General features: G+C 39.7%; 1 long non-coding RNA gene across 4 annotated transcripts; it reads left to right on the plus strand.

Annotated features, from left to right (window-relative positions):
* The first annotated feature begins 3271 nt into the window (after positions 1–3271).
* Positions 3272–12746, plus strand: LOC102395807. Of its 4 annotated transcripts, none has more exons than XR_003105651.3 (5): positions 3272–3459; positions 3770–3854; positions 5673–5888; positions 8658–8738; positions 10159–12746. It is a non-coding gene; the product is annotated as an uncharacterized LOC102395807 (long non-coding RNA). The 4 variants fall into 4 exon arrangements; XR_003105653.3 differs by having other exon boundaries at positions 3273–3459; positions 3793–3854; XR_006546327.2 differs by lacking the exon at positions 8658–8738 and having other exon boundaries at positions 3274–3459.
* Positions 12747–12948: the final 202 nt, after the last annotated feature.

The following is a 12948-nucleotide window of genomic DNA, read 5'->3' on the forward strand; positions in this document are numbered from 1 at the left end:
AAAAATACAAATGCTAAGATATTGCTTTTTTTTTCTCATTTAAGAACAACTGGACTATATGATGATCTTTTATTTTTGTCTAGTTTGTTTCACTTTTTCTATTTCATAGTCAGTGCTCCCATTTCATTTAGTTTATGTTCTCCAGTTTTGCCATCTCATCTTTTTTTTTTTTGGCTATTCTTTCTCAATTTTTTATCAAGTGTAGTAGAAAAGCTTTTGTATACATATATATGTATGTATGATACATATTTTCAGTTCAGGTCAGTTGTTTAGTCGTGTCTGACTCTTTGCAACCCCATGGACTGCAGCAAACCAGGCCTCCCTGTCTATCACCAACTTCCGGAGTTTACTCAAACTGATGTCCATTGAGTTGGTGATGCCATCCAACCATCTCATCCTCTGTCGTCCCCTTCTCCTTCCACCTTCAATCTTTCCCAGCAATATATATTTTAGAAAACATTAATTTTGCCTAACTAAAAATTTATGACATTTTGATTCAATTTGTTTGACTTACTATGAATAGAATGCTAGATTTCTACTTAAAAAATAAATGTTCAACAAGCAACAGAGGTTTACTATACAGCACAGGGAACTACAGTCAATATCTTATAATAACCTATGATGTAAAAATAATTTCAAAAATAATAATGTGTATTTGTATATCTGAATCACCTTACTGTGTACCTGAAACATTGTAAGTCAACTATACTTCAATACAATATATATTAAAAAAAAAAAAAAGAAAACAAATAACCCATTTAAATAATGAACAGAAGGTTTTAACAGACACTATCAATGAAGATACTTGCTGTTGTTTATTCACTGAATAATATCCGACTCTTTTGCATCCCAAGGACTGTAGCCTGCCAGGCACCTCTGTCCAAGAGATTTCCCAGGCAAGAACAGTGGAATGGATTGTCATTTCCTTCTCCAGGGGATCTTCCTGATTCAGGGATCAAACCTATGTCTCCTGCATCTCTTGCATTGGCAGGTGGATTCTTTTACCACCGAACCACCTAGGAAGCCCCAAGGATACTGGAGTGGGTAGCCATTCCCTTCTTCAGGGGATCTTCCCAAACCAGGAATCAAACCCAGGTCTCGCACATTGCAGGCAGTTTCTTTACCATCTGAGCCACTATGGAAGCCAATGGCAAAGGAATTCATAAAAAGATGCTCAGCATTGTTAGTCATAGCTATGCTGTGCTGTGCTTAGTCACTCCGTTGTGTCTGGCTCTTTGCTCTTCCATGGACTGTGGCCTACAAGGCTCCTCTGTCCATGGGATTCTCCAGGGAAGAATGCTGGAGTGGGTTGCCATTTCCTCCTCCAGGGGATCTCCCCAACCCCTTACAATGCAAACCGCATCTCTTACATCTCCTGCATGGGCAGGTGGGTTCTTTACCATTAGTGCCATCTGAGTATCCTAAATGGAAAAGACTGTCCCCTCAACAAATACCAAACTGAAGGTCATGAGCCCATTCAGGCTCTAGACACATACTTGGCTGTTGTTTTCCAAGAGCTTAACTGAACTATCCCCCCACCACCCCTCACCCCTGTCCCCCACTAACCCCCACCCCTCACCCCCCAGCCAGCAAACTATCACAGTACATTTCTACTGAATGCTTATTAGAACATTAGGAAAACCTTTTAAATGCAAATCTCTCCTAGACATTTAAGGGATTTAGAAACGGTTACTTTACCTGTAGCTTTTGGGGAGGTCATTGTGGAGGCCATCCTGTTCTCAACTTTACAAGCCCCAAATTTAGTTGGAACAAATATACCTGTACTTTTTGTGCACTCTTTGTGCAATATGTGAATAAGAAAGAAAAAAAAAAGTTGAATCTAATACCAGCTATGTCATGTTCTCATTTACACCGGCAGAAGAGATCTCCCACAAGAAGTTAAATGTCTGCTGGCCAAAAATAACTCATGCACATAAAGTCAGGTGAAACATTAACAAGGGACAAGATTTCTCCCAAAGCAACACTGCAGAAAGTCAAAGTGGCTTTGATAAATAGAGCTTTTTACCTGCTCAACGAGAAACTTTGTTCTCTAAAATCAGAGTATGAGACACTTTGTTCTTTGAAAATGTATCAGGAAGAGTGAAATACCCTTCTGTTGGCTGGTCTCTTCAACACAGAGAACCAGCCTATCTCATGCCCAGTGCAGGAGTTTCTGGACATATCAAATGATCTATATTAAGTATATATATATGTATGTATCAAGTATCTATATTAACCTGAAGTTCCCAAGTTGGCAAGACCCTTTGCAACCCAGACCTAATATTGAACCCTTTACACATGGCCCTAAAGTTGACTGTGACCCTATGAGAACACTGATTCACCAACATTTCACCTCCCTACACCCTTCCCTAAAATCTCATAATAATGACACTCATATCCCTTGAGATGCCCCATGGTTCCGCCACTGTATGACCTTGCTTACTGCAGGCCAGGATCAGATCATAAAGGTGATTCTGTGGTGATACAGAATCAGGTTTGTCAGACTACAGATTGATGGGAAAGGAGAAAAAGCTCTGCATGTTCTCAGTTAATACTGGTTTTCACACATTTTATCTATTTACAGTTGTTTGGATGTGAGAGTTGGGCCATAAAGAAGGCTGAGCCAAAGAAGAATTGATGCTTTCCAACTGTGGTATTGGAGAAGATCCTTGACAGTCCCTTGGACTGCAAGGAGATCCAACCAGTCCATCCTAAAGGAAATCAGTCCTGAATATTCATTGGAAAGACTGATACTGAAGCTGAAACTCCAATACTTCAGCCACCTGATGGGAAGAAGTGACTCATCATTGGAAAAGATCCTGATGCTGGGAAGGATTGAAGGCAGGAGGAGAAAGGAACGACAGAGGATGAGATGGTTGGATGGCATCACCAACTCAATGGACATGAGCTTGAGCAAATTCCGGGAGATGGTGAGGGACAGAGAAGCCTGGCCAGGCCGCAGTCCATGGGGCTGCAAAGAGTCAGACAGGATTGAGCGACTTAACAATCAATTATAAACAAAATCTGGCCACTATCTAACTATAAAGTATCTAGACGATAGTTTTGGTTTAAAAGAGAAAGAGAAGGGGGGGAGGGTGCTGGAAAAGAAAGATCCCCTATGATTTTACTTGAGTAGCACAGGCTTCAGCAGGAGCGCAAGCCTCATACCTCCCTGTTCGCGCCACTCCGCACGCCGACCGGTCTCGCTACCGGAACTACATTTCCCAGTAGCTCTTGCGGCGAGGCTGGCAGAGCGGACTACAGTTCCCAGAGGCCCTGAAGGCGGGAGAGGAGGCGGGCGTTGTGTAAGGGAGGCTGGGCGCCGCTACCCTAGCGGGCGGCCTCTGCCGGGCGCGGCTAGCGGTCTTTTCTGCTGTGGTGGCAGCGACGACTGCGGGAGACGGGAGACGCAGGGTCGGAAATGCGTGGTGGGCTGGGTCCGGCCTTGTGCAGAGTTCGGTAGGTGCTGTCCGGGACCTGGGACTTGGGGACTCTAGGGTCCTGAGGAGCCTGGGCTCCGGGGGACTGGGGAACCGGGGGCACGGCGCGGGTTCCGAGGCCCGTTGGCCCCGTGGGCAGGCTTCCTTCCTCTGGAGAAGGGGCCGTCAGGGGCCTGCGGTCCCCAGCACCAGCGCTGTTCTCCGGCGGGTCGCGGCGGCTGGGGCTCCGGGCGGTCTCCTCGAGAGCTCTGCCTTTTCATTCCCTTTGGAAAAATCGCCTCCTGCGAGCCGTGGTTGTCTGGATAACCGTGTTTTGGCTAATTTTATAGATAATAGAATGTGTCCCTTCCAGCTGGGCCTGAGGCGTCCGAGTCAGCCGTGGAGGAAAACGAAGATGACATCCAGTTTGTGAGTGTAAGTAGCAGCGGTGTTTGGGTTTTCCCGAGTCAGAGATTGTGAGGGACAAGCCACGATGTGATTTCCCCTCGCCTGTTCACTCATCGTCCAGCAAACGTGTGGACGTCTCATACTGACTGGACATTGTGGAGCAGGGTACAGGAGTGGGTATCAGACTGGACACCGTGGAGCAGGACACAGGAGTGGGTATCAGAGTGGACACCGTGGAGCAGGGCACAGGAGTGGGTATCAGAGTGGACACCGTGGAGCAGGACACAGGAGTGGGTATCAAACTGGACAACGTGGAGCAGGGCACAGGAGTGGGTATCAGAGTGTACACCGTGAAGCAGGGCACAGGAGTGAAAGGTTGTTGTTGAATCACGCAAAGACGCTGGGATTCTTGGCCCCTGGAGGAGAAGAATTCAATCCAGGGCCAGAAACGAGGCTTGATCGCTCAGAGCTTTTGTGTAATAAAGTTTTATTAAAGTATAAAGGAGATAGAGAAATCTTCTGACATAGGCATCAAAAGAGGGCAGAAAGATTACCCCCCCTGCTAGTCTTCAGCTGGATGTTATATAGTCACTTTTGTATGTATGTGAAGTCGCTCAGTTGTGTCTGACTCTTTGCGACCCCGTGGACTGTAGCCTACCAGTCTCCTCTGTCCACGGGATTCTCCAGGCAAGAATACTGGAGTGGGTTGCCATTTCCTTCTCCAGGGGATCTTCTGGACCCAGGGATTGAACCATGGTCTCCAGAATTGCAGGCAGACTGCTTTAACCTCTGAGCCACCAGGGCAGCTAGTAGTCACTAGCAGTCTGTTAATAAAAGAAAGAAATGTCTTAAAACTCAGAATGGCACCAGGCCCCTCACCCTCAAGATGCATTTTGGGATAATCTTGGTACCAAACGGTTCATCCTGGGCCATAAAATGATTAACTTGGATCTTGAAGAAGGGCAGATCACCATACAAATAGTTTCATTTACATAGATTAGGGGAGCAATATCTGAGTTTAACAAACTGGTTTTTCAAGTAAGTTCTGAGCCAAGAGGCGGAACCGACTTGAAGACAGAGTTTGGGGTAAATGCATAGTACATTAGCATAGCTTAAGACAAATATTTCCATAAGAAAAAGGCATTGGTTATCTCTAGGTTTGAAAATTGTTAACTTCAGGTGAAACCAGGTGTCATTATGGCAACACAGTATTTGAAGAGAAACCTTTTAAATTTGTATAGAGAAGGAAAAAATATCCCTAGTTTGTTTCCTCCTGCCCCTTAAGAGAGATAAAAATGTTTGACACTTGCAGGCTATTTCCTCCGTTTGGAGACCCCTGGCCTTCCTGCCTGTTACCCTCTCAGGAGTAGATATCAGAGTGGACACCGTGGAGCAGGGCACAGGAGTGGGTATCAGACTGGACACTGTGGAGCAGGGCACAGGAGTAGAGCGTTTGCCCAGAGAGAGGTCTCAGCCGCCCCCTTAGCCATCCCAGAGACTGTGGCCTGCGGGCCTGTTGGAGCCTGGATAACGCCTCCTCCTCTCCTTTGCACATGGAGCCGCTGGTGTGCACAGGGTTCTGGTCTCCTAAGACTGTGTTTGAATTGAGACCAGAGTAACTTCTGCAAGATGGCCCCCAGGTTAGGGAGAAGGGGGCGGCTAGTGATGGGGAAGGAGGCGGGCTGCAGGAGGTCAGCATCAGAGCCTGTGTGTCTCTGTAGGGTGGGGGCAGGTGCCCTGAAGACCTCACTCAGCTACATCACAGTCCCGCAGGCCAGGTTCACAGTGAGGGGCCTGCATCACAGGAGCATCCTGTATCTTTCTGTGTTTATTCCCTTCTGACAGAGTTTTCAAGCATGAGGGAGTGGAAGTGTGCAGAATCCTGCTCCCCGCTGCAGACCTATGGAATATGGAATCAGGATTTGATGGTGGGGCTTGGGAACCTTAATGTTGGTGCAGGGGTATGCTGCTGCTACTGCTAAGTCGCTTCAGTCGTGTCCGACTCTGTGTGACCCCACAGACGGCCTCCTACTGGGCCCCTCTGTCCCTGGGATTCTCCAGGTAAGAACACTGGAGTGGGTTGCCATTTCCTTCTCCAATGCATGAAAGTGAAAAGTGAAAGTGAAGTCGCTCAGTCGTGTCCGACTCTTAGCAACCCCATGGACTGCAGCCCACCAGCCTCCTCCGTCCATGAGATTTTCCAGGCAAGAGTACTGGAGTGGGGTGCCAATAGGAAGCTCTGAACACAGTAAAACATTGGTTTCAATAACCGAATGGGGTATTGTGATATATTTCAGGATAATTTCCATCCCAAACTGTTAAGTTTTACAAAGTCTCTGCTTAAAGTAGTATCTTAATTAGCTAGAGAATGTGTCTACTGTGAACTACTCTTTTTGAATATTATAGTTAGTTGAGGTTTGCTATTAAAAGTATAGTCTTTCTTTAACTGGGTTCCTGTTAACCGAGAAACACACAATGTTTGTGTGTTTCTTAGTTGCTGTAGGCTTAGGGCACTCATGTAAATGACTTGGTTTTAAATCAAACAAAATTCCCTCCCTAAGGATTGTGGTAACTTTGTTTTTGTTGTTTTCTTAGGGTTATATAGAAATTCTTTACCAGATCATTTCTTTGACGTTCTTCCCCAAAATTGTTCATATGATACTCTCTTCTTGACACTTGGAACTTTGAGGTACCAAGAACTGTATGCTGACTTCACCTCCCCATGTGGTGAGGAATAAATGATGTAGCTATGGAAACTGAAGAGCCATGATGTCTGTTTTCGTACTGAAAAACATTAGGAAAGAGGACTGCAGGGGTCATTAGGAAAAATAGTTTAGATTCTGACTATGGTGTAAAGACAATGAATAGGACACGATAACTTTGATGGTGTTTTGTGCACCTCTAGATATGTGTAATGTAAGTGTTTATGATATGTGTTTTACTTTGAGAAATACAGTAAAATTCTATAAAATTAATTTGGAAAAATAGGTACAATTTTAGTGTCATACTCTGAGGTTTAAATGCATAATTATGTTGTAAATTCTGACAGTTAATATATCCACTTGTGTTCAGCTGAGGTTTAGAACTCAATTTAAATTTACTTTAAATATAGAGAATTTTTTGTATCTTTGCGTCCAGAGGAGTGTATAGCCAACCTGATAGAACCTCTTATAAATAGAAATAGCTTTGTTTACAAATAGAGGATTAAAAATTTGACAGCTCCATAAGAAGGGAATTATATGCTCTGAGTGGAATTACAATATGAGAAGAATCTAGTAAAAATATTCCTGTTGCATTTAAATGGTGGCACAGAAAAATTAGAATTCAATTCTATTTTAAGCTACATTCAGATCAGAATTTACTTTCCTCTCACCCTATCCTATGCTGGGTTCCATCAGGATGTGTTTATTACTATATTTTTTATAGTACCATCTAGCAATGATGAAATGCTACTGGGTACAACTCTCTGCTTGAGTGTTGTCAGATACAAAAAATTTTTGTGTTCTTTTTATATCTTTTATCGAGAAGAATGTTACTCCTTGATGTATTCTGGTTTAGGTTTCTTAGTTTTTTCATATAAATCTAATTTTCCAGCCATCAGTTTGCGTTATGGCAAAGCATCGTCTCTGTATATTGCCATATATATAAATGCCAAACTAAACACAATATTGTTTATTGATGCTTTTGAACTGTGGTGTTGGAGAAGACTCTTGAGAGTCCCTTGGACTGCAAGGAGATCCAACCAGTCCATCCTAAAGGAAATCAGTCCTGAATATTCATTGGAAGGACTGATGCTGAAGCTGAAACTCCCATACTTTGTTAACCTGATGTGAAAATCTGACTCCTTGGAAAAGATCCTGATGCTGGGAAAGATTGAAGGCAGGAGAAGGGGACAACAGAGGATGAGATGGTTGGATGGCATCACTGACTCGATGGACATGAGTTTGACCAAGCTCTGGGAGCTGGTGATGGACAGGGAAGCCTGGCGTGCTGCAGTCCATGGCGTCTCAAAGAGTCGGACACGACTGAGTGACTGAACTGAACTGAAACACAATATGCTGAAAGGAAAGAATGATGAAAATTGGGGAGTACAGAGAGCACCGGTATCTTTGGCGTAATTTTTCTGAAGTCCAGTGCACTACAGAAGAGGCCGCCAGCTGGCTCACTGTTCTCCTTGCCCTCACTCTACGTTAGTACTACATTACTGTCTGTCTGGATTGGTTATCTTGTTAACTAATCATCCCCCATTTCATACTCTGCTAATCTTCCTGAAACGCATCTCTAATGTGGTTCCCATCTCAACACTACTAATTTGATTCCTTTGCCTGTAGAATAAAATCTAGGTTTTGACTGGGGTATTTAAGGCCTTATTGATGTTGAAGGTAGTATGTGTGTAAGGAAAGGATTGAGGAAATTTGATATTTGATTTCATAAGGATAAAGAGGATGAAGCCGAACTATCAAAGAACTCCATGATTTTGAGCTTAGAGATCTAAAAGATTATTGATAACCATCCCAGTTGTAAAATACTGTACCATGATATCTGTATTTTTAACATTATCCTTGGACTGTTTCCCTATTTCCAAGGAGTACATGGCTTTTTCCCCTCTATGTATATTTAGGCTCTTTTCAGGTTTTGTCATTTTGCATATTGGTCTTCTCTGAATCTTTACCTCTGCTGCTTCTGTTTCTGATTATTTTGTGCTACCTGTGAGGCCTCCTCTTCATAGGAATTCTTGTTAATTCCAACCAAAAAACACCAGTGATTGTAAATGTACATGTGGTTTCAATGATTGTTCATGACTTGTAAGTTTGCTGACTTCCTTTTTAGGAGAGACCATCAATACCTGTTCTTGAATACATTGATCTGATCTGTAGTGATGATAAAGAGCCTAGAACCTATTGTAGTGGTGTAAGTATGTTTGTGTTTCTTCAATTCTGTCATTAAGTACAGTATGTTCTGGACATGGCTTGAACTGGCTTGCAAGAATCGATTGTTAAATTTGAGCTGATTGTTAAACATATTAATATTATTTAATATTTAATACATTTATTAATGTATTAAATGTATAAAATGTATTAATGTATTAAATGTATAAATGTATTAATATTTAATACATTTAATATTATCTATATTAAAACTTCAAGTATAACTCAGCCATAAAAAAGAATGAAGTAATGCCATTTGCATCAACATGGATAGACCTAGAGATTATCATACAAAATGAAATAAGTCAGAAAGACAAGCACAAGACAAGTATGATATTACTTACATATGGAATCTAAAATACGATACAAATGAACTTATTTACAAGACAGAGAAGACTTACAGAGATAGAAAACAAACTTACAGTTATGAAAGGGAAAGAGGAGAGAGGGATGAATTAGGAGTTTGGAATTAGCAGATACAAACTTCTATATATAAAGATAAACAACAAGGTCCTATTGTGTGTTGTAATAACCTATAATGGAAAAGAATATATATAACTGAATCACTGCTGTAAGCCAGAAGCTAACACAACATTGTAAATCAACTGTACTTCAATTAAAAAGTTCAGGTGTATACAAATTTGAAGGTAAATAGGTTATCATTACATTTAAGGTAATAGATACATTTAAGGTAATAGATACGCAAATCTCTCCATAACCTAATGTCTACACACTTGAGGTTATTCAAGTCTGTTGTACTGTGTGGTAGAAACACTGTATAATGGTGTGCTCCTGAAGGGTGATGGGAGTATTTACAGCGAGGTAGTTGACAGACTGCAAAGCAGGGGTTGGTTTATTATTTGTTGATTGTCTAAACTGAAGAAAGTGATAGGTGAAATCTTAATATGGATTAAGCTTAAAAATGTGATATGTCTCTAACTACTAGATGCTATTCTGTATGAAAAATTGAGGATATCTTGCAGTATTTGAAAACTCTTCATTGATTCAAAAAAAGTGTTGGTGTATCATTTATGAATGAGTGGAGTTCTGATATGTATTTTTTTAACTTTCTTAATCATGTACATGAAAATATCAACCATTCTTCACACTAGAACTGTCTTTACTTGAAAATAATGTGAGCCACTTTTATGTTGAATTGGGTGATAATCAAAAATTAAGTCAGATTTTGTGACATTATTTTTGGCAATAGAATTTTAAAAAATGATTGTGGATTTTTTAAGAAATTACAAGTCATTGAAGTTATAGACACAAACTGAAAATCAAGGTAAGTATTCTAGATTAAATTTTATTTCTAAAATTAAGAAATCATTAACAGAACTTTCTGCATTAACCCTAAAAGTGTTATCATAAATTTTACTTATATTTTTAAAATTATTTTTCAGATTTTGTTCCTAGGATGACAAAATGACAGGGTGATTTTTGCATTTTTTAAATGCGAAGAAGGTGAAAACAGATACGAAAGTAGCGATAGTAATAAGAACTATTGTGGGTTGTCTAAGTCAAAGGAAGTGAATTTCAAATATGCTGAACAACCAATCATTGAAGAAAAGCCATCATCTTCATCAAAGAAAAAAATGGATAATCTTGTGCTTGCAGATTGTTGGAATGAAAAACAAGTGGTTATGTTTACAGAACAGTACAAATGGCTTGAAATAAAAGAAGGTAAATTAGGATGTAAGGATTACTCAACAGTTCAGCATTTGGGATTAAAAGCAGAAGATCATGTTCACATGTCCAAGGAGTGGATTGCATATTTGGTAACCCCTAATGGCAATTATAAAACTACTAGACAGGCTTCTCTGTGAAAAAAAATTAAGGAGCATGATGTTTCTAAAGCCCATGGTAAAATTCAGGATTGTTAAAGGAATCAATTAATGACTCAGTTTCTAATTTAGTGCATAAATAATGTAATAAAAGTATTGATGCTACTGTAAAAGTTTTCAAGACAGTTTATAGTTTAGTAAAACATAATAGACGTTAGTCTGATATTGCAGAGGCAATAGAATTACAAGAAGAAATGGGGTGAGAATAGCAGTGCATGCCGCAAAAGAAATGAAGGTGACAATATTTAAGGATATTATAGAAGAGAAGGCCAAAATCTGTGTTATAGTTGATGAGTTATCCGCAGTTTGAAAGAAGAGGACCCTCGTGATTTATGTCCAGTACACAGTATAGTCAGCTCCTGTACCAGTTATGTTGTTTGTTACTTTAAAGGAACTGGTGTCAGCCACAGTAGAATGTATCTTCAGTACGTTATTGAGTACTTTAAATGATTGTGGCTTCACTAATGAGTATTTGAAAGCAAATTTAATTGCATTTTATCCTGATGGTGCTAATACAATGCTGGGTAGAAAGTCTGGAGCAGCCACGAAGTCGTTAGAAAATTTTCCTGAAATTATTATTTGGAACTGTTTAAACCATCAATTGCATTTGTCACTTGATGATTCAATATCTGAAATAAAACAAGTGAATCATTTAAAAATATTTCTTGATAAAAGTTGTTCCAATTATCATCCACCTAATAAAAATCAAAACAAGCTTTTAGGGAATGTACCTAAAGATCTTGAAGTTGAAATTGTTAAAATTGGCCAGGTAAAGGGACCAAAGTAAGCAGCTTGTAGTCTACAACCTGCTACTGCTGTGTGGAATGCATATCCTGTGTATATTTGCATTTTTGTCATTTGCATTCTGGTTTGGCAAAGAGGTTACCTAACATTCCAATATCTTGTAAACCCTTGCTTTAATGATTGACATTCTTGAAGAATTTTGACTACTTTCAACTGCACTACAGTCAAGCTCAACTAACATTCAGAAAGCACAAAAATTTATCAAATGCACAATAAAAACCTTGGAAAATTTAAAAATTGGTACTGGAAAGCATGAATCTCAAATCGAAGGTTTGATTAAATCAGATTTAAAGATATTCCATTTAATAGAAATAATAAATTTAATGCCCTTCCTAGGAACATGTTACTAGAAAATATAATTCAACACATGAACTTATGTCTTTTATCAAATAGGAAGTATGATGAAAGTATTAAGTATTTTGATTTGCTAGAACCTTCTACATGGCCTTATGAAGAAATAACTTCACCATGGATAACTGGTGAAAAAAAATTATTTGTGTGAAATTTTAAAATTTGAAATTGATTTGAATGATTTTGGGGAATTTGTAAATAATAATATAAAGTCAAACAGTGTTTCAGTTCCTGAAACCATACAAAAAGCTGATGGCACCATTGTAGTCAGTAGTGCTGAAGCTGAAAGAGGTCTCAATTTAGTGAGCATAATTTGTACAAGGGTGAGAAACAGTTTAACTATAGGTCATATATCCGATTTAATGACAATAAATTTGTTGGAAAAAGAATTAGCTGTTTGGGATGCAACTGCCTTTGTAAAATCCTGGTCAAACTGCAACCGCAGGTTAGCTATAGATACAAGAGTTCAGCAAAAGTCAACAAGAGCCTATGAGAATCAGCTGGCTCTCTGGAACTTAAAATAAAGGGTATTGTGTTGGAATTCCCTTGTGGTCCAGTGGTTAGGACTCGGTGCTTTCACTGCTGTGGCCTTGGTTCAGTGTCTGGAAGGGAAACTAAGATCCTGCAAACTGGCCAGAAATAGGATTGTGTATGATTTATTATTTGTAAGTTATGTGTTCTGCACACTTTATATATACAAAACTTTTTATTTTGAAAGTCAGTTGTTAAACTTTTATCCGTATATTGCTGTTTAAAGGTATTCTCCAAAGAGATAAAGTTGATTGTTTTTGGAGTAGTGGGTTTTTAGAGATTGGCCCATGTCTGCTAGAGTAGGCCGAAAATGTATTTCATGGACTCTCTAAGAACATCCATTGATTCCACTTTTGCTTTGTTTTATGTTTAGTAAGGATATAAAAGAGTAAAATAACCCAGATTACTTCTAAGCCCTGAAAGTTATAGCAAATAAAAGAGAAATAGAATAAAAACTACAATCCTTGTGGCTTTTGTCTTTTTCATTTCCCTGTGTTATCAAATATGGTAACCACTAGCAACATATGCCTATTACCATTTGAAATGAATAGGACTAAGGAAGCAAATATTTAATTTTAATTAAATATAAGAAGGAAAATAGTGTAAAATATTTTATTGAACTCACTTGTTTTTTAAAAAATATATTTTAAATTTGTTGTCTTG

This window comes from Bubalus bubalis, chromosome 2 (genome assembly GCF_019923935.1).
Source record: "Bubalus bubalis isolate 160015118507 breed Murrah chromosome 2, NDDB_SH_1, whole genome shotgun sequence".
Lineage (NCBI taxonomy): Eukaryota > Metazoa > Chordata > Mammalia > Artiodactyla > Bovidae > Bubalus > Bubalus bubalis.